The sequence below is a fragment of the Neofelis nebulosa genome, chromosome 1 (genome assembly GCF_028018385.1).
Source record: "Neofelis nebulosa isolate mNeoNeb1 chromosome 1, mNeoNeb1.pri, whole genome shotgun sequence".
In the NCBI taxonomy this organism is placed as follows: domain Eukaryota; kingdom Metazoa; phylum Chordata; class Mammalia; order Carnivora; family Felidae; genus Neofelis; species Neofelis nebulosa.
In genome coordinates this window covers 58,944,374-58,963,555 of record NC_080782.1, presented here as the reverse complement: position 1 = coordinate 58,963,555, position 19,182 = coordinate 58,944,374, and the positions used below count along the sequence as shown (strand labels likewise).

At 42.6% G+C, this 19,182-nt stretch overlaps 1 protein-coding gene and 1 long non-coding RNA gene across 26 annotated transcripts in view; one reads left to right on the top strand and one right to left on the bottom strand.

The window, feature by feature from the left end:
* The window catches only part of TENM2 (teneurin transmembrane protein 2), a 1,977,383-nt gene that overhangs the window by 229,816 nt on the left and 1,728,385 nt on the right, over positions 1–19,182 (bottom strand). The gene's annotated exons all lie outside the window — the stretch shown is intronic.
* The window catches only part of LOC131507715 (uncharacterized), a 29,043-nt gene that overhangs the window by 6,097 nt on the left and 3,764 nt on the right, over positions 1–19,182 (top strand). For both annotated transcript variants that reach the window (XR_009259647.1, XR_009259643.1), the window contains exons 2-5: positions 61–118; positions 499–614; positions 10,389–10,521; positions 15,415–15,828. This is a non-coding gene — a long non-coding RNA (uncharacterized LOC131507715). The remainder of the gene's footprint in view (positions 1–60; positions 119–498; positions 615–10,388; positions 10,522–15,414; positions 15,829–19,182) is intronic.

The window sequence follows — 19,182 nt, the reverse complement described above, 5'->3', positions numbered from 1 at the left end:
TCTTGATGTGTGCCAGGTGCAAATTTTATCAAGTGTGTATAATATTTTCCCATTTTGCAGATGAAGACATTGAGGCTCAGAGAGCTGGAGTAACATGCAGCTGCTAAGTGGTAGAAAGGTGTGACTTGAACCTGGGCTATGACACCTAACACCTGAGCATCGCATCATTCCAGCTCACAGCAGGACAAATATCAGCTCCAGGCACCAGGAAAGACTGGGGATGTTTATTCATCTAGATATTCTTCCCGCATTTGCCTAATCCCTTTCTGAGAAACCTCTTTGGCTTTCTTTTCTGCATTATATCAGAACGGCAGAGCCACCCAGCTCAAAGGTCATCTGGTCTGGTTCTTGTATAGATACTGACCTTGAGCCTCACGTAGGTGAAATGACTTGCCCAAGGTCATGATGACCAATGACTAGCTAAGCCAGGATTTGAAGCTTGGTCTCCTAACTTTTTGTCTGGTGCTCTCTCTACGGTCCTCTTCCATCTCTTTAAAGAACAAAGGATTCTGAGGCCTACGTGCAATGCAATGCCTTATCAGAGAACATGAGGGGACCTCAGCGAAGCCTCCTTCTCTCAGCCATTTAAGATTTTTATTACTACTATTTGCAAGGTAAGGGATGAGCAAAAATAACCTGTTTATAAACTAGTCAACAAAATGGGTATCATGATCCTTCCCAATCCTAACTTCATTACATTGGGTTTCTATGACAAATTGCTTCTACTGCAGGAGCTCATTCACAACAAGAAACTAAAATCACCATTTTTCTAATTCTACCTGGTCCAAGGATGCCATGGTCGATACAGACATGGCTCCCTCCTGCACAGAAACTGGGCAATATTTCAGGAGTGAGGAATGAGTTAGAGAAATAAGGATGCTGAGCAAATCCTGCATGTAATTCTCATGTCAATTTGGTCATTTGTTCAGCAAAGCCAAATTAGGCACACGGGGAGACTGCTAGTGTTCTTTTCAATGTTTAATTTCTGACATGGTTCTCTCAAGGATTTTTTTTTCTGACTCAGAAATAAAAAATCTTGTATGAGCAAATTGGGCTTGATCTTTCTCTTAACTGGTTTTTAGTTAAGTGGATTTTACATGCCTAACCTGAAACATTTTAGAGTTGATTCTAATGGAAAGAAACACTGCATTAAAAAATTAGTTCTTTTTCTCAGAGCCTGATGACACAGGAGGAAATAAAAACCCAGAAATGCGGTAGTCCTGGTCCTCTGATATGTTTAACATAACAGGGTCAGCTTCTCACTGAGAGAAAGATTATCTGGTAGAAGAAAAAAAGGATACTTTGTTTTTGGAATGCAAGCCACCTGTATTGTAAAAGAAGAACTACATTTTCATCTTCAATTAGATAAATGACACAATTAGACTTATTTTGAGCTTGTGACAATTTACTTAATAGAACTAATTTCAGGGGTTTTATGTGACACTCAAGTCCCACACATTTCTTTCCTGCTAAAGGTACACATTTCTCTCAACAGGTAGCAACATGGTAACTACTGTGGCACTTTTGGCTTATACAAAGCACTGTGATGACAGCAGAAAGACACTCCACATTGTTCATTATTAACCGCCCTCCCCTCTTTGGCTTGTGCTCCACTCCTCCCCCCGCCCCCAAACAATCTCTAAAAGATCCCAATTCTGGTATAATCCAATTCACCTCCAGGTGGGGGTTGGTGTCTCCTCTGATCCCAGCCAGGGAAGAGAGATTCTCCCTGTCCTGCATGTTCAGAGCTCAAGAAAGGTGAACCTGTTTGTGAAATCCCCCACTCGTTTTTTACTACTTAGTTCTTTCAGACTTAAGTTTCTAAATTGTGTCCCTTCTGGTCTTATCTGGTTTCAGCTAATCTTTACTTTAATACAGGACACTAATGAGGTAGGTATTTTATTATCCCTATTTGTCAGATAAAGCAACTGAGGCTTGTTGCAGATACAGAACACGCCCAAGGTGGAGAGTTGCCAGTTGTTGTTTTTAAAACTGTTAAATCTGGCATCCCAATCCCATAGTTAGGACTAATTCTCAGAGACTTCACTGTCCTTCTGCAGCCCCAGGAATAACCTCCTAACTAGTGTCCCCAGATCCTCTGAGCTTCACTCCAGAACTGTCAGAAAGAAATGCCCAGGGGAACCAGAGTTGGGTCTAACCTCTGAACTTCTCTGGTTCTCTACCCAGAATGTTATTTGCATTCTGCTTCTGGTCCAACAGAAACAGAATGCAAGCCACATATGTCATTTAAAATTTTCTAGTAATCACATTAGTAAGTAAAAACAAATTTAATACTATGTTTTTTAACCCTATATCCAAAATATTATCAGTTCAGTATGCATTCAACATAACAACCGTTAATGAGGTATTATACACTTTTTTTTGCACTATGTCTCCCAAATCTGGTGTTTTACCCTTAGAGCTTATCTCAATACAGACGCTAAATTTTCAGTGGTTAAAGTGAAACGTGGTCCTTCCAAAATAATAAAAGTATATTAAATAAATGTTTTCTACTGCTTCAGTTTTAAAATTTAAATTAATTACAGTGAAAAAAAAGTGAAAGATCAGTTCTTTAGTCACACTGACCAAGTTTCAACTACTCAGTAGCCATATGTGGCTGCTAGACAGAGTAGTTCTAGACTACTGTGGCTTTGCAGGGTTCTCCTAGGCTCCTCTCCTCTGTGCTCACAGGATATTTTGTGCCCACATCTATCACAGCATTTATGGCCTTATTTTGTCTGTGTTTATCTTTGAGAGAGAGAAGAGAGAGAGAGAGAGAGAGAGAGAGAGAGAGAGAGAGAGAGAGAGAGAGTGTGTGTGTGTGTGTGCGCGTGTGTGTGTGCATGCCAGGTGGGGTGGGAAGGACAGAGAGTAAGGGGGCAGAGGATCCCAAGCAGGCTCTGTGCTGACAGCAGAGAGCCCAGTGCGGGGCGTGAACTCACGAACCATGAGATCATGACCTGAGCTGGTTGGATGCTCAACCGACTGAGCCACTCAGGCCCTCAGGGTTTATGACTTTAAATGGTAATTACTTACTTATTGATCATCCTACCTGCTCCCTGCTGGGAGCACCTTCATGGGCGAGAGTGAGTCTTCATCTCCTTTTTTTGGAATTTGCCCCAGCAAGTGGCATCAGGCCTAAACACAATGGCATTCAATAAATATTTTCTAAATGAAAGAATGGTTTGGAATTCAGTTTAAAAACTCCTAATTAGTTGGGTCTTATGGTGTGCCAGGCTAAGAGCAATAACGGTAATAGTAATAAGCGATTTGTATGGAATTCTGACGTTGTGCCAGGTTCTCAATTCCTACCTGCTCTAGACACATTTCTCTTGATCACTACCCCCTGCCCCCAGGCACCTTTGAGGGCGGAACCATTTTTCCCATTTTCCAGATGAGAAAAAGGAGGCTTAGAGAGATGAAATAATGTGCCCACTCCCACACAGCTGCTAAGTGCCAGAGCCAGACATGTGCAGAAGCATCTTCACCCCTTGGCAGGGCTTCCCTCACCTCAGTCTTCAATGACCATGGTCATGACTTTTACTAAAGCCGAGAGCCACTTGTACTGGCACATCCTTGCCACATTTAAAAAGCAGTCTCCCTTTTTAAAACTCTAATCCATTCAGCCTCATCCCAAAATAGTATCTGTGAAATAAAACGCTTGCTGTATTAGTTATAAGGCTTTGTGATACATTCAAGTAAACATAACTATTGAAGTAAAACAGCAAGGCCACATACCACACAAGGTCATACCCTGTAGGTTCTACCAGTGGTATGCCTACCATACTTGGGGAAATGTGAACTTGTAACTTCTGTCTTTCTGTCCCCATAGGCCAAGCATTATTTCTGTGTTTTCTGCCCTCAGTGGCAGTCTAACAAGGGAGGAGCAGTAGAGGAAAAGGCTGGAAGGAAGGTTTCCCCATGCCTACCTCATATTTCTAGTATAAAAGCAAAACACAAGACCTAACCTCCCACCCCTCCGCCTTGTGGGTTTTTCTTCACTTCTTCAGGGTCAGAGGACAAACACTGCTTCAGGGAGGCTACATCCATGGAATCAGTCCTTCCTGCTGAGGATTTCCTATCTTATGCTAGGTAATGCCAAGAGAGTCTGGAGTCTGTTAGAATCCAAGAGCTCCATCCTCCCCACCTGCCTTTTCCCCAGCCCTGTGGGGGAGGGGCTCCATAGTCCATACCACCACAGTTGTGTTCTTGGGCATTGCAATTTCTACTTACTTCATAAATTCACCAGCAATCATTATACCTCAGATACTGCAAACCCTAAATGCAATTTTCAGTAAGAATAACAGCCTACACTAATATAGTGCTGACTGTATGCTAGCCACTGTTCTAAAAACTTTAAATATGTAGACATGAAATTGTCATTTCTGATAGATCAACTGTGATAGAGTATCAGTAGTTTTACATGGTCCATCTTAAATAAATTAATCACTTAATACAACAGCTCTAAAGACAAATGCTTTTATTATACCCATTTAGAGCTGAAGAAAGTATGGGAGAGAGATTAAGTAACTTGCTCAAGGTCATTCTGTCAATAACAGTAGAGTGGGGCTTTGAACTTGGGGACTCTGGCTCAGAGCTCTGAACTCCAATGCTTTCTGCCACTTACAGTACAAGTATCATAAAAAGAATGCTGTCTTGTACCTAAAGGCTGGAGTCTGTATTTCAGACATATTGGGTAAAGCATACTTAAAAAAAATTTTTTTTAACATTTATTTATTATTTAGAGACAGGGGAGAGGCAGAGAGAAGGGGAAACACAGAATCCAAAGCAGGCTCCATGCTCTGAGCTGTCAGCACAGAGCCCAATATGGGGCTTGAACTCACAAACTGCAAGATAATGACCTGAGCTGAAATTGGATGTAAGCATCCAACTGAGCCACCCAGACGCCCCTTGGATAAAACATACTTTTGCGGAAACAACAGAACATGGTAGTTAGAGTAGCTTTGGAATCAGACAGACCTGGCTTCAAATCCAGGTCTAGGCCCTGGACCTTAGTATCTGTGAGGCTCTGGGAAAGTGTGCTTTTTAATTTTTGATCTTGTGGACCCTCAGTTCCCTGATCTGCAAAGTGGGGGTGTTAAAAGTCCCTAGTTCACAGTGGGGTTGCCACGCTAAATGAAACAAGGCAGGCAAAGCACTTAGCTCAGCTTGACACAGCGTGAAGAGCTCAGCCAGCAACAGTTGTGCCATGGACTGGTCAGAAATAACATTGTTCGCCTGGAAAAAGGTATCTTTCAGATTCCAAACAGCTAGGTTTCAAGCAAGTAGTCCATTCCTAAATTGGAGATGGCCTGCCTTCTGAATGAAAACTACAGAATCCTGTGCAGGAAAACTGGAATCATGTCCTCCAGACTCATTTTACAGAAGAGGTTACAGAGACCTAGAGGGGTTAAGTACCTCGGCAGGGAGGCCAGGCATCATTTTTGAGAACCACAGATCCCTGATCTCATTCGCTTCCACCTTACTGCGCTGACTTGAAGCTGTCCTTCTGGAGTGATGCTTTAAAGAGGAGTCTCAGACCTGCTGACCTGAATCACATATTTCATGCACGTGTGGTATCATTGGCAGCACTAAGCAGCGTTTGGGAGGTACAGTTGGGGTAGGAATGGGAATTCTTAATGATTTCCACCAACCTTCTCCAAAGCAACCACAAATATACAGCTTCTAAGTAAAACCTGTGTGTTTCCTATGCAAATGTAGCTTCAAGAAAAGGCCTCAAGCCTCCCTTTCTCTACTCGGATCGCCACCTCAAATCCTCTCCTATGTTAATATTTTGGAGAACCACTGCATAAAAACACATTAAATGGCAATATTTTCTGAATTTAACCTGATATCTGCAAATTCAGGGTGCTCATGTGATGAGCCGTAACAGGACAAAGGCTTGTGTCGTGTGGGAGAGCTCTGTTAATAAGCATTTCCTAATCTGCTATTCTGTGCCTGGTGCTGAGCTAGGCTCTGGGGGTGCAGGGATGACTAAGACAAAGCTGTCCTCAAAAAACTTAGTCCTGGCCAGTCCTGACCAGCAGAATCGGAATTCTTTGAGAACTTATTAGAAATGCAAATTATTGGGCCTCATTCCAGACCAGCAAATCAGAAACTCCAGCAGGTGCGGGACCCAGGTATCTGTGGATTGAGGGACCTGTGGGTGTTTCTGATGAACTCTCAGGCCTGTGACCCACTGGAAGTGTGTGAAGCAAGGCTGATGGCAATTAGGGAAAGGTAACATGAAGGGAAGGAACAAGCTCCCCTTGTCTGTTTCCAGGAAGGTGGAGAAGGTGAGAGAGCCCCAAACCCTCCCTCCAGGTGCACTAGGTCTCTGCCTACAGGGGCAGGATGTCAGAAACAGTCTGGAAGAAGCAATATAGAAAAGAGACATTCAAGCCAGGGTGGAAAGATGGAAAAAAATGCCAGACCCAGACTTGGGCCAAAGCAAAATGGTCAAGCAGGTAAAGTTTCTTCTTAGCATGTCTGCTCCCCTTTCAGTATCTGCTCTGTGTCTGTTCTGCCTGTCCAAGATGGACAGTTATCAGACAGACTCACTGTCACTTCCAAACTCAGCCGTGCCACTTGTATGAATGCTTTCCCATCACGTTGGAAGTTTCCTGGACTCCCCTCCAATTCTCTCAGAACTGTGCTTTCCAAACTATCAACCACTTCCAGAGAACTTAAAAAAATCTGTTGGAACTAGATATGTGAACTCATCCACAGCTCTCCCAAGCGCTCACATTTTCTACCATTAATGGATGTGCAATTACAGAAGAGATTAATGATTTAAGTCAAACATATAAACTCTAAAGGTAGAGATTTTAGGCATGATGCCAATTAGGGCAAGGGAGATATTTTTAGAGAGAAGGTATTGTAGACAGTGGCTCTGAGATGGCAAGAAGGGAAGGTTTCCCCCTCTACTCTGGTTAGCCTTGGCCATGGAGGTGCTGACCAGGTGCAGATGGGCCTTGGGGGATCTCTGGTCTGTTTGCCAGAAAGACTGCAACCCTTTCCCTGCTATCAGGCACAGAGCCACCCAAAGCTAATGATCCACTGCGGTAGTTGTGGTGGGGGCATCTTATTGTAAATACCTGTCCGTAAGCACTCCCATGGAAAGTCCATTTTTGTATAGTCCATGAGGCTGAACTCAGGAGTTTGAGCTATGTATTAGTTTAGGAATATTAGGGATTAGCTTGACTTGGCTTAAGCATAAAAGGGAAATTATTGGAAGGCTGTTAAGACAGCTCATGAAAGTGAAGGAGTAGCTGGGCAGTCAAGCCCTGTCTTTATTCTCTGGCTTTCTCAATGAGATGGAGACAATGGTCATAAAGAATACCAGAATCATAACCCCATGCCCTTGGGCCACCAAAGAGAAGAGAGCTTTATTTTTCCAAATTCACGTATAGGCATCTTAGGCAAGGACTCTGGTTGTCTTGGTTGGGGGTCACTGGCCTTCCTTGGGCCAGTCACTGTAAGATGACACTGTGAACTCTGTCTGGGTGCCAGGTCGGACCCAGATAAGACATGAAGAGTGTTGAGTATAGACCTGGCCACCAAGTAAAGTTGCCAGATTCAGCAAATAAAAATACAAGATGCCAGTTAAATTGGAATTTCCCATGCAATATTCCGGGCATACTTATACTAAAAGCATTATTTTTTTGTTTGTCTGAAACTCAAATTCAACTGGGCATCCTATGTTGAATCTGCCAACCCTATCACCAAGGGAACTGATGTGAGTCATTCAGGTTTCCCCATTCTCCATGATGGGTTGGCTGTCTGACCAGAAGGGAATCTGTATCAGGCATCTACACTTTCCACAAAGTTTCACAACTGCCTGGCTGTCTTATGTAAAGCACATGGGTTACTCTTTTTATCAATAATACTGATCCTTTGGTGGGACTTCAGGAATTCATCAGAAAATTCAGCTAGGATCAAATTGTGAGTCTACTCTTGCCAAAGCTCCTAGAGCAATCTGATATTGACAGTGTCAGCGTGAGACTAACTAGCTGGTGGGTACCCATCTCTCAGGCTGGGTGTTGGTTTCCTCCTCTTGGGAGGCTGACCACAACCAGTTTGTAAGGTTGGCTGCTCCTTAGTCTCAGCTAAACATTTGGAACCTAAAGATCTCTGCAAGCTCCATTTTCACCAACGGCATTGATCTCTATAAATATTTACTAAACTTGCTCTGTAGTCAAGGCACAGCCATTTTTTCTTTTCCTCTGGAAGGAAGTTTATTACAGAAAGTAATAGGTGATGTCTTCTTACTACCCCATAAATCTGCTATAGTACCTGTGTGCTGAACTTCTTAGACAGCAAGAACAAACAGTTGTTGCTGAAACATTCCACACAGAGGAAAACAATAAAACCAGAAGCAAAAGCAAAACAACAAACAAAACTTATACAGAGATTTTTTTTCTCTGTTAGAATATTTAACACAAGGTCAAGCTGCCCAAAGCTGAAGTTCTATTATATTTCCTAAAGTAGGAAAACCAAACAGTTCAATTTTTCTTTAGACAACACTTTCTTATTCTAGTGATCAGCAGTGAATTTTTCAGCACCAAGTATCCAAGAAATAACCCTGAGCTATGGGGTGCATACCCAAGCTCGGATTTAGGACACACAAAGCCAGTCCAGGGGCAAGGTCAGTTCTAGACAAGATGTGGAACTAAGTAACTTTTGCTTTGTGTTCTCCAATCTGTTAACAGAAGTGATGGTTGGTGCCTGAGAAACTCTGGGTAAATTATATGATAGTTTTAGTGAAGTAAAAAGCCAGTTTCATGGCCTCTCAGCAGCCTATTTAGATTTAAGAAGAAGACTGTATTTCTTTTTTTCTGAGAAAGCCCCATGCACTTAGGATAAACTCCTTAATGAAGTGCCAATGATCTCGGAGTTGACCTTCAATGTCCTTTCCACACAGCCTGTGCTGCATACCATGGTCAGGAGCCAACTTTCATCAGGTGAGGGTGACTTGGTTCTCTGTAGGCTTTCTGGGAAATGTGCTTCAGGGTCATCTCCTAGGCGTGTGTGTGTGTGTGTGTGTGTGTGTGCATGTGCGTGCACACAAGTGTCTATGTGTGGTGTGGGTAATTTTCTGGCAGGTGTACATGTGACCACTTTGTCCATGGGAGGGATTATTATTTTAATAAGTTGCTTTAACTAGTTAATTTTTGCTGAGATAGTCCTTTTCTATACTCCGAATTTGATATCCTTATTTTTTTTATAGAAACTGGAAAGCTGATTGACCCTTGCATGGATACTGAGTGGTTCTATTTGGGTATGCTGCTGTATATCCTTGAAGGGCAATGACTAAGTTTGTCTGGTTCACTATTGTACACCCAGAACCTAGCACAGTAAAAAGTCTTTATTCAGTACCTTCCTTTGCTGAGCACTGTGCTAAAGGTTATTTAAGAACTATCTCATTTAGGGGTGCCTGGGTGGTTTTATCGGTTAAGTGTCTGACTTCAGCTCAGATCATGGTCTCATAGTTCATGAGTTCTAGCCCCATGTTGGGCTCTGTGCTGACAGCACAGAGCCTGGAGCCTGCTTCAGATTCGGTGTCTCCCTCTTGCTCTTTGCCCCTCCCTCACTCATGCTCTTTCTCTCTCAAAAATGAATAAACATTAAAAAAAATTAAAAGAACTATCTCATTTAATCTTTACAAAAGCCCTATAAGACAACACTATTATTGTGCCCACTTTACAAGGAGGAAACTGAGTCACAGGGACGCTAAGAATCTTGCTGTGCTCATGTAGCTAGTAAGTAGAAAAACTGGGATTTGATCCTGAGCAGTCCGGATTCTGGAGCCCGTTCTCTTACCTTGTACCAGAAAACAATTGTTTTATAAATACATGAATAAGTGGATGACTAGTAAACCTAAGATTAAGGTGCTTGGTGACAAAACTGTGGTCTGACCCTTAGTTGTCAGGCCCAGAATTCACATAAAATTCTCAAAAAGTACTGTCCATTTCTGCATTTCTCCTTCTGACTCAAGTCTGTGACCTTCTAGATCCTCTGCTGCTCACTCTGATTCCACCCTCCAGAATGTGTGTCATTCTTACAGTTCTATTACATGAACTCCCTGTTCTGGGATTGCTGACTGCTGATCCCCATGCCAGTGGATAAATGTTTAGGGGGACACCGCTTCTGAGTGCTATTTGCACTTTCAGAGTGGCCCTCAACATTCAAAGGAACTGTAGGCCAAGCCTCCTGATGTAAGGACAAAGTTCCTTGTTAGTGTAGCTACCCCTCCCCCCCCAGACCCAGAAGAGGCCCGCCTAATTTCACACCTTGAAAAGAACAAAGAAATAGAAAAGATCCAAACTGCAATCATTCTCCAGATCACTGAACAGATCACTCTGATTTAGAAGTTGTTTTTTCCTCAGGTCACCCATCCACTCCCAGCACAGCCTGGGGAGGGGAGGATCACACCCTCTGAGCTGAGATGGCAGCTGTCTCAAACAGGGAGATCAAATCCCAACCTCAAGACCCACTGGCAAATTAAGCCCTTCTTGCCAGGTAATGCTACTCATTGTGGAAGTTACGTTAACTTATGGGTGGTCTCTTCACGTTCAGAACTTTGCCTCCATCTTTTCATGTGTGATTTATACAAGCAAATCTTGAATGGTGGAGTTTCTGGCATTCCACAGGACATGTGCTTCTCTAAATCTATACCAAAAAGGCAGCCTACTTGATCTACAAATATGTTTGCTCTTTGTAACTCAAGCCTAGTCAGTAGACAAGAGAACATGTAAGAAAAATCTACCCATATTCTACTCCGCTCCAATCAAACCACATACACCCAATACTTGGGGCTTCTTTTTACCACATCGATTCCAATTTTCAATTCCTGTTGGAGATACCTAGTGTTCTCACTATCGCATCATCTGTCGATGTCCACTATCCAAAGGAACAATTATCTAACACCAAAACACAGGGAATGTACAAAAACACAAAAAAAGAGAAAGATTCTACTTTCCAAACCAATTTCCAGGAACTGCTACTAAAGACAAGTATCAAACACTTTTCTACTTTAATCATTTTCAAAACTTTTAATGAATCTGCTCTTTTAAACAAATAATGCCATTAGCATGGATGCTATGCAAATGAAATGCAGGGCCTGCTTTTGTTTGGCTTCCTTGAAATTGTTTCAGAAACCTGATCACATCAAATATTTTTCAGTTTATGCAAAACAGAACCTCTCAATACATTTTTTTTGAAGAGTATGTAGTTTTTCATTTGCATGTTGGTCCCAAGTGGTAAATTTACACTTTGAATGTAGGATTAACAAATTTCCATGTCTGAACTGCATTTTGAAACTTAATCATACAGAAGTTACTTTCGTATGCCAAGAGCCTTAAGAATTTGAAACTGAATGACCTTAAAGGTACCTGGATGCAGGAGTTCAGCACACAGGTGGCACCGGGGACACTTATGTCCCACAGGAACACCATTTTTGCAGTTACCTATTACATACAGTGTTCTCTCAAAAACTAATCTGTGGTCATCTTGGAAAATGCAGGAACGAGCATACACTGCCTGCAGTTAAAAAACCATTCAGATCCTGGGATCCACAGATCTGCATCCAAAACCCCTTTTTCAAACTGCTCTTTCTCAGTTTGGCAAGCAGGCCGGCCGGTGCCACTCTCTCACTGTCAATGAACAACATTATGGCTTGAGAGAGCTATGCATGATCACACTTACTGTAGCATCAACTATTTTTTTCTTAATTGTCCTGAGATCCTAGAAAGGAAACAAGCGTCTGTGCTGACAGAGGAGCTCAGCGTGAACTCTCATTTTTCACATGGAGCTAATTAAAAACTGAAATTAGTTAAATATGGAAATGACACTTGCAAGCACTTTAGTAGAATTCTGGCAAAATCCCTCTGGAGTGCTGTGACATTACCTGCTGCTTCGAAACTCCCCAACTGAATTTCACAGTTAAAAGGCTGAGCAAAGGGAAAGTTATTATTGAGATTTCGGATTCAGAATGTGTCTGTAAAACTCCAAATTAAATTTCACGGCTGGCCCTTGAGTGGTTGGCAATATATAACGCAGGCCAATAGAGTGGGCCGCTAACAATGTCCCTGCAAGCAGGCGCTCCAATTACCCCTCTTTAGGTATGGTACTGTGGGTGGCACAGTGCGACAATCAGAAGGTTAACGGATATATTTCTCTTGGAATCTGTCTCAAGGCGCTTCATGCACGCACTGATTTCAACCCAAGAAAGAGGCTGTACTCATGCATGGTAGTATGATGGGTCCAATTGTGAAAACTGAGCAGGGTTTCTTAGGGGTAACAAGACACACTTTTTACATATGAATTCTCATAGGTTGGTCTATCTATAAACGTATAGGTATATGTATACATAAATGCATATAAATGTGCATGTACATATATGTATGTACACACACACACATATATATGTATGTATGTATGTGTGTGTATATATATATATATACATATATATATATCCTTCTGTATATGTATGTCTAATAGGCATTTCCCAGTTTTTATTCACAATTGTGATACCTTATCTTGAAGCAGGGAGATCAAACAGCTTCAGTCTTAGGGGAAAGTGAGAATAAATAGCCTTTCCAAATGGGCAATGATGAAGAGGGGCCTTCCAGAGTAGGTAGGAAAAGCACCATCCAGGAGGTGAAGTCCCCGTTAACAGGCAAAAGCAGTAGCATTTGCTCAAGGGCAAATTACGGCATTTGTCTACATCTGCATACAATTTAATTAAACCCGCCTATGTGTCTGATGGCCCTGAATCTGCGGCAGAGTATTTGGGAAGTCCATACTCTCTCCAAACAACTGGAGTGTTGTGATTTTATTGTTTTTCCGACACCCCATCCATTCGCCCTTGAGGAATTCCCTCCTCCTGGACCCTGGCCACGACTGAGGCAGGCATGGTGTCCCTGCCTGGGCAGGCCAGAGAGAAGGGCTGATGCGCGCCAAAGCCAGCCCCGCCCCTCGAGTGGGCTGGCAGGGAGCCGTGGGGCTGCTGGCCTGCCAGGAAGAGTCCTCTGGCAGCTCAGGGCGCGTATCTCCCCATCTCACTCAGGCTTTGCTAGTCCGAGGCCTGGAAATCGTTGCGGCTTACCCAGCTGGATGGGTGCAATGCTGCAGCTGTACCATCAGGCTGGCTTATTTTTATTGAATTTTGAATATCCAATTTCAAAGCAATTCAAATGAATTTGCCCAAGGCCTCGGATCAGCGTGGCTGCTGACACTCTCTGCAGTAGGGTTTCGAAGTTCATATTTCTAAACAAAGGCAAGATTACAGAAGCTTTCCTTGTCAGGACCAGTGCCTCTAAAGAACCCTCTCTACCAACTCTATTAGGTCCCATGCTGACAGCAGTGAAAACTGTTCCGCTAATCCGGGTCCAGGTCCCTCACTGCTCAGGCGGGGTGGGCAGGCAAACTTTGTCCGCTGACTGAAGAAGGATGGAGGAGTACAGTAGAGGTGTCTAACAGGATGCAGAAGGGTCCAGGACACGGAAGTTGGCACATGTAGCGTTGTTGGACAGAGAAAGTGTGCAGAAGTAGGGCAGAGGCAATTCCAAGGTCAAGCTGTGCCCATGCCTCGCCCTTCAAGATTAAAAAGAAAAACAAAGAAACCCTATCCATGCTCTAAGAGCAACCGAAGAGATGCCGGGAACTCTTCATCTTGGGGAATCTTTCTAGCAGCTCCAAAAATCTGTCTTCCCTCACCCCCGCCATTCCTTTCTAATCCTGCTACACCCATGCCTAGGAGCCACAGCTGTTAAATGCACAAAACAAAACTCAACCCTCATGGTAGAAGACTGAAGAGCTATGGAGAAAAAAAGTGCTTCCTGAGAAAAAGCCCAACACAGCATCTCAGGACCGGTGGTGGCTCGACATTTGAGACAGAACCTGCTCTTAATTCTTTCAGTAGGACGTGGGAGACATTCAGGGCTTGGCATTCACTGAAAACTGTTTTTAAGCAGCCTTGGGACAAGACCAATTCAATAACTACTGGTGTTCACAATCTGTCAACTCCTCCCCTCAGGGGTTAAGAAAAAACCCGACAAAACCTGAGAGCAAAGAGCAAATTGGGACATGAAGATTCTGAGTGACACTACAGTCAGCTTCATAGGAGTGGGGCACCTGTTCATTCTTCCTCAGCAACGCACCCCAGCTGCCAGCACAGTGCCTGGCTGTTAGTACATACTTAATGGATATTTGTGGAATGAATGGATGAATGAACGAACAAAGGTTGTCATCTTATGTCACCATGGGTACAATATGGGTTTTAGAGTCAGAAAGGCTCCTAATATGGCCACCATTTAATTGCCATATAGCAGTGGACAAATAACCTCTAGGCTTCAGTTTCTCAACTATAAAATGTCTTTAACAGTAGTACCTGTGACACAGGATTGTTTTAAAGATGAAAGGAGAGAATGAAAAGAAAAGCCTGTTACCATTTGGAAGGGGTAGATGTCAAGCTCTTCCTTTCCATGTATCCAACTGGACAAATCACAAATCTTTGTAACTGATAATGTACGTTCCCTTTGCATCCTTCCATGGAGTCTGCCTCTTAAACAGGAAAATATTCAAATATGTAGAAGTCCCAGTTTTGAAAAATTTGATAGTCCTTCAAAAGTGATTATTTTGTCTGCTCAATGCAGTCAAACTTACAAACCTCAAGTGTATGCTGTAAATGAGGGAGCCATGGTTTTCCTTTAAGGACTAGTTCTATAGATTTAGATACAGAGTAAATACATAGAAATGAAAACGTAAAATAAATAGCACCAGGATAAAGTAAAAATCCTGAAGATCGAAGTAAAGGAAGGCTGTGGATGTCAAGAACCCAATGGCTGGAGGAGGCTGGGGGAGCTGGGTAGATGCTTCTAGAAACCAGAGGTAAGAACAGATACCCACAGGTCACACCCCTTTCATTGTACAACCCAGCCAGTTTTAAATCATTTGCTCCTTTGGGCAAACAGTGCTGCTGGTTAGTTATCCAGGAGATGTTTTTAATTACAAGCTGAAAAAGTCATTCTGTAGCCCTGAAACCAGTGCCCTCATGCTTAAGAAGTGCTTTTTAATATTTATACATCTAAAGAGGGTTTGCCCTTCCAGACATAGAAAATCATTAGGAAGGCTTCTCAGGAGGATATAACTTTGGTCAAGGTCATGCACAAATCTAAACTTCAGATTTCAGCCAATGCTTACCAGTAGGTGCCACTTTTGTGCCACAAACCATTTCTGGCCCTCTCTCGATTTTATTTCTAGGTTATCAATTTTTAAATAGAGGAAAAGAACAAAAATATGATTGTGAGACAATTCTGAGCATATAAAAGTTGAAGAAACTTTTCTGTTTTTCCTCGTTACTTGGCATATCTATTTAATAGAGCTTTTTTGATTTTTACTTTTTTCTTCCAGCACAGCAGATGAATGGGCGACCCAGGAAAACTGCAGTCAAAGAAACGTCTTGTAACAGTTCTAACTTTGGTTTGGCATGTCACCTCTGTAACGATATCAGGGAGAGGAAATATTCCGTCAAAGCTGTGAGCGTGGAAGGAAACAGCCTGGATGGTGTCCAAAGACACACAGTATCTTAGCAACTTCTGAAGTTCAGAAAAGCCAACATTTCAGTTTGGGAAGCCGTCTGGTAGAAGTTCCGTCCTACCCCACCACAATCACTGAAAGACACACCTTAAGGTGGAAGTGGCCATCGTTTTCAGGATCTACTACCCAAGCTGCTGAAATGAAGTGGCTGTCAGGGGCAGGCAGCTCTTGTCGAGAAAACAAAGCAAAACACTACTGCCAGAAACATATGAAAATAGGGATAACCAGGTAAGGTCAAACATGCTGTGATTGAAAAATGCCCTCTTCCCTCCTACTCTGCAAAAGCATAAAATTAATGTTCACAGGAAGAAAAGGAGAGCAGGAGTCAGACACTATTCCAAGACCTTTCCTCTAAGAATGTGGGGCTTGTGCCCTTCCTTCTGAAGGAGGGTTCTTTGAGAATCCTTCTCTCTCACTTATCTCTGGAGAATGAGAGACTCCAAACACCCATTAAAGACGTCTTGGGGATCACCTTATAACCCTCAGCCCCGTCTTTTGTAGCTAAGTGGTTAGTGTGTATTTGTGTGGGTCAAGGTCGAAATCAACTTTATCTATATCCTCAACATTATCCCCCACATCTGATACTGAATGTTAATCCTAACAATCTAATCCCTGGCCCCTCTCAACCCAGCCCAGTATGGATCCTAATCCTCAGAGAACCCAGTATGTAATTGTCACATAAGTAGAAATCCCTGCCCCTCTCTAAATGAAGCCCAGCTCAGATCACCTGTACTGTGACTGTTCCTTATACTTAGGCAATGAGATCACTGGGTAGGTGAAACATGTCATTTCCAGGGAAGAGGAAAAGTGGATGTTTGTTAAGCATTTTCTTTCCCCTAACAACTATTGTCCTTCAAACATCATTCAGTGACAAGACAGGAACGTTACTAAATCTAATTCTACTGTCTTAACTTTTCCATTACACATGTGAAAATAACTTAGGAAATACATTCCTACAAGATTTGGTAACCAAACCTGGACATTCAACCTCCAAGATATCTCTCTCATAACTGTTCTACTCTTGGGCTTCCCTGCTTCTGTCCTTGTTCCATCCACATTCTCTGCTTTCTGGGCTTTGAAATGGCCACCTACCTCTGGTCTCTTCCTACCTCTGGTCTTGACCCACTCACTTCATTCTGCATAGGGCTGGCAGACTGCTTCTGTGCTTCCCTTATTCAGAATTCTCAGCACCTTGCACATCACTTCAGAATCAAATCCAAACAGGCTCTTTTTCTTTTGTCTCTTCTTTCTAGTCCTGTCTCCATTAATACCTCAGCATCCTATATTTTTTTGGTTCAGTGTTAATGATATGTGGTTCACTACAACACCATACTTTCCTAGGCTTTAATCACTGTGTTCTTTATTCCTGAAACGGACTTCTCCCACCTTATCTTCCACCAAACTCCTGTGCACCTTTCCAGGTAGAAGTCAAATAGCACCTCCTCTCTGATGTACTTGAAAGCTTCAGATAAAGTCATCCTTTTCCTTTCCCCACTCACTTAGTACAGAGCACAGTACGGTACCCTTAGTTTTGTGTATCACTGATTGTTTGCACATCTGTTTTTCCTCCTTGTGTGATGAGGACCTTCTGGAGAGCAGGGAATTTGGTTACTCATCTCTGCTTTGCTGGGGTCTCAGCACTTAAGAGGAAAATTCAGTAAATGGATGCTGATTGAATGGATCAAGGGCAGAGTCAGTTCTCAGGAGGTAGTCTAGAATCCACTCAAGCTTGGGAATGAGGCTTAAAAGTAAAACACTGACATGGAGGTTCTCTCTCCTGAAAAGCCCTCAGCTGCTCGACTAGCTCTATTTTCACAACTCTCTTCTCCTCCCTCCATACAATTCCTTTCTGGGAGTTCTGGGACAGCGGTCCAAATAAAACTGCCCCCCACTCCCACCAAGGGTGAGAAAGTCCATATCTGAAGTTACTCTAGGGATCAGGGACCCAAAGTTGTAATCAATGAAAGAGACCCAAGAATACAGGGTAATCTGATCCTTTTTTTCCTCCAGGCTGTTTTCCTGGAAACACTTATTTCTTTATGAAAAAAAGAAAGAGGAAAAAAAGCTCACAAGACCATGTTAAAGCAAATGCTTAGAAAATATTTTTGAAACATTTGGAAGTAATTTCTATTCACAAATTATCTCCATTCACAAAATGAAAAGGCAAATTATGCGAGCTGGATAAATTGAGAAAGAGAAGAAATAAGACTTAATGCTGGGAGCAGAAGAGGAATAGGAAGAAAGAAAAAGAGAGAAAGACTAGTAATTCTTGTATTTCTATAGTAAGTAGAATTTTAAAAGCATTGAACTTGTATTACTTCCTGTGAACGTTACAAACAATTCCAAGATGCTGGTAGGCAGTTAATTTCTCCATAAGGCAGAAGAGACAGTTTAAGCTAAATAAAGACAGGTCTTCCATCACCCACCAGTGGGAGAGTTGTGGCTAGCAAGTGAGAGGTAGATGAGGAAGAAATTCAAGAAGAGGGAGATTAGACAGAACAAGATGGAAAGATGGAGAAGGAATAAGGAAAGTTAACATGAGCAGAAGAAAGTGACAGGAGAGGATTCACCCAACATCAACAATGAATGGCAAAAATGGCATGATAAACTTTGAAGCCATCCTCTGCTTCAAAGACAGAGCTTCTTTCTCAAATACCCATAACTGAGAAAATAATCAGAGTAATCATTAAGCCAGTGGAGCCTCTTGATTCTTAGGAAGGTGAACCTACCGATGGTTTAGAGGCTCCAACCCTGGGCTGGGTACTTGTGACCATCCTGTTGGGAATGCTGCTTTCCTCGTGATAACAATCAATAGTCAATTATCAATAAAAACTCTCTAACCAATAAAAATTAAATAGCTACATGTCATTCAAAAGCAATTTGCTAGTCGCACGCTATAAGAGACCCAACAGTCGCAGGTAGAGTGACAAAAGTTCAGAATACAAACAATGGCAAATAAATGAGCAGAGAACATTTGCAGAGCTCAGATCACTTCTGACTGGCCCACCACAACCTGACCACTGCAAAAGCGTTGGCTAATCTAAAACTGACGGCCATTTTCTTATTCCATTCAGCGCACTCTACAGCCATCCTTCTTGTTTAGTCTTAATGATAATTCTGCAGGAACGGGCATTGTTATCCTTGTTTTAGAATGATAATCTGATGCTGAGGGGGGTTTTAAACAATATCCAAATTTGAATCCAAGCCTTAACAGATCCAAATCCACATTCTTTCCACCTCAGTCCCCTGCTTCTAAAATTAATCATGAACTGTCTCCACTCCTTTTCCTTTAGAGGTCCCTCTAGCTGGGTCAGGACAAAAGGAGCAAAGAAATCCTGAGGGCAGAAGAAGCAGCTGCCTAATGCTACCTTGAGCATTTAGGCTCAAGGCAGGTGTACGGAGCATTAGCAGGGTGCCTGCTAGGAGAAGGAGCCCCAGGCAATGTCGGGTAGTCCTGGGCTGGCTCAGTCTGGTGACCCTAGAAGGTGCACTCTAATCCCTTGTAACAATTACTTGGTGCTTACTTTATACCAACCGCTGTGCCAAAAGCTGTGCATGAAACATCTGGCTTCATCTTTGTAG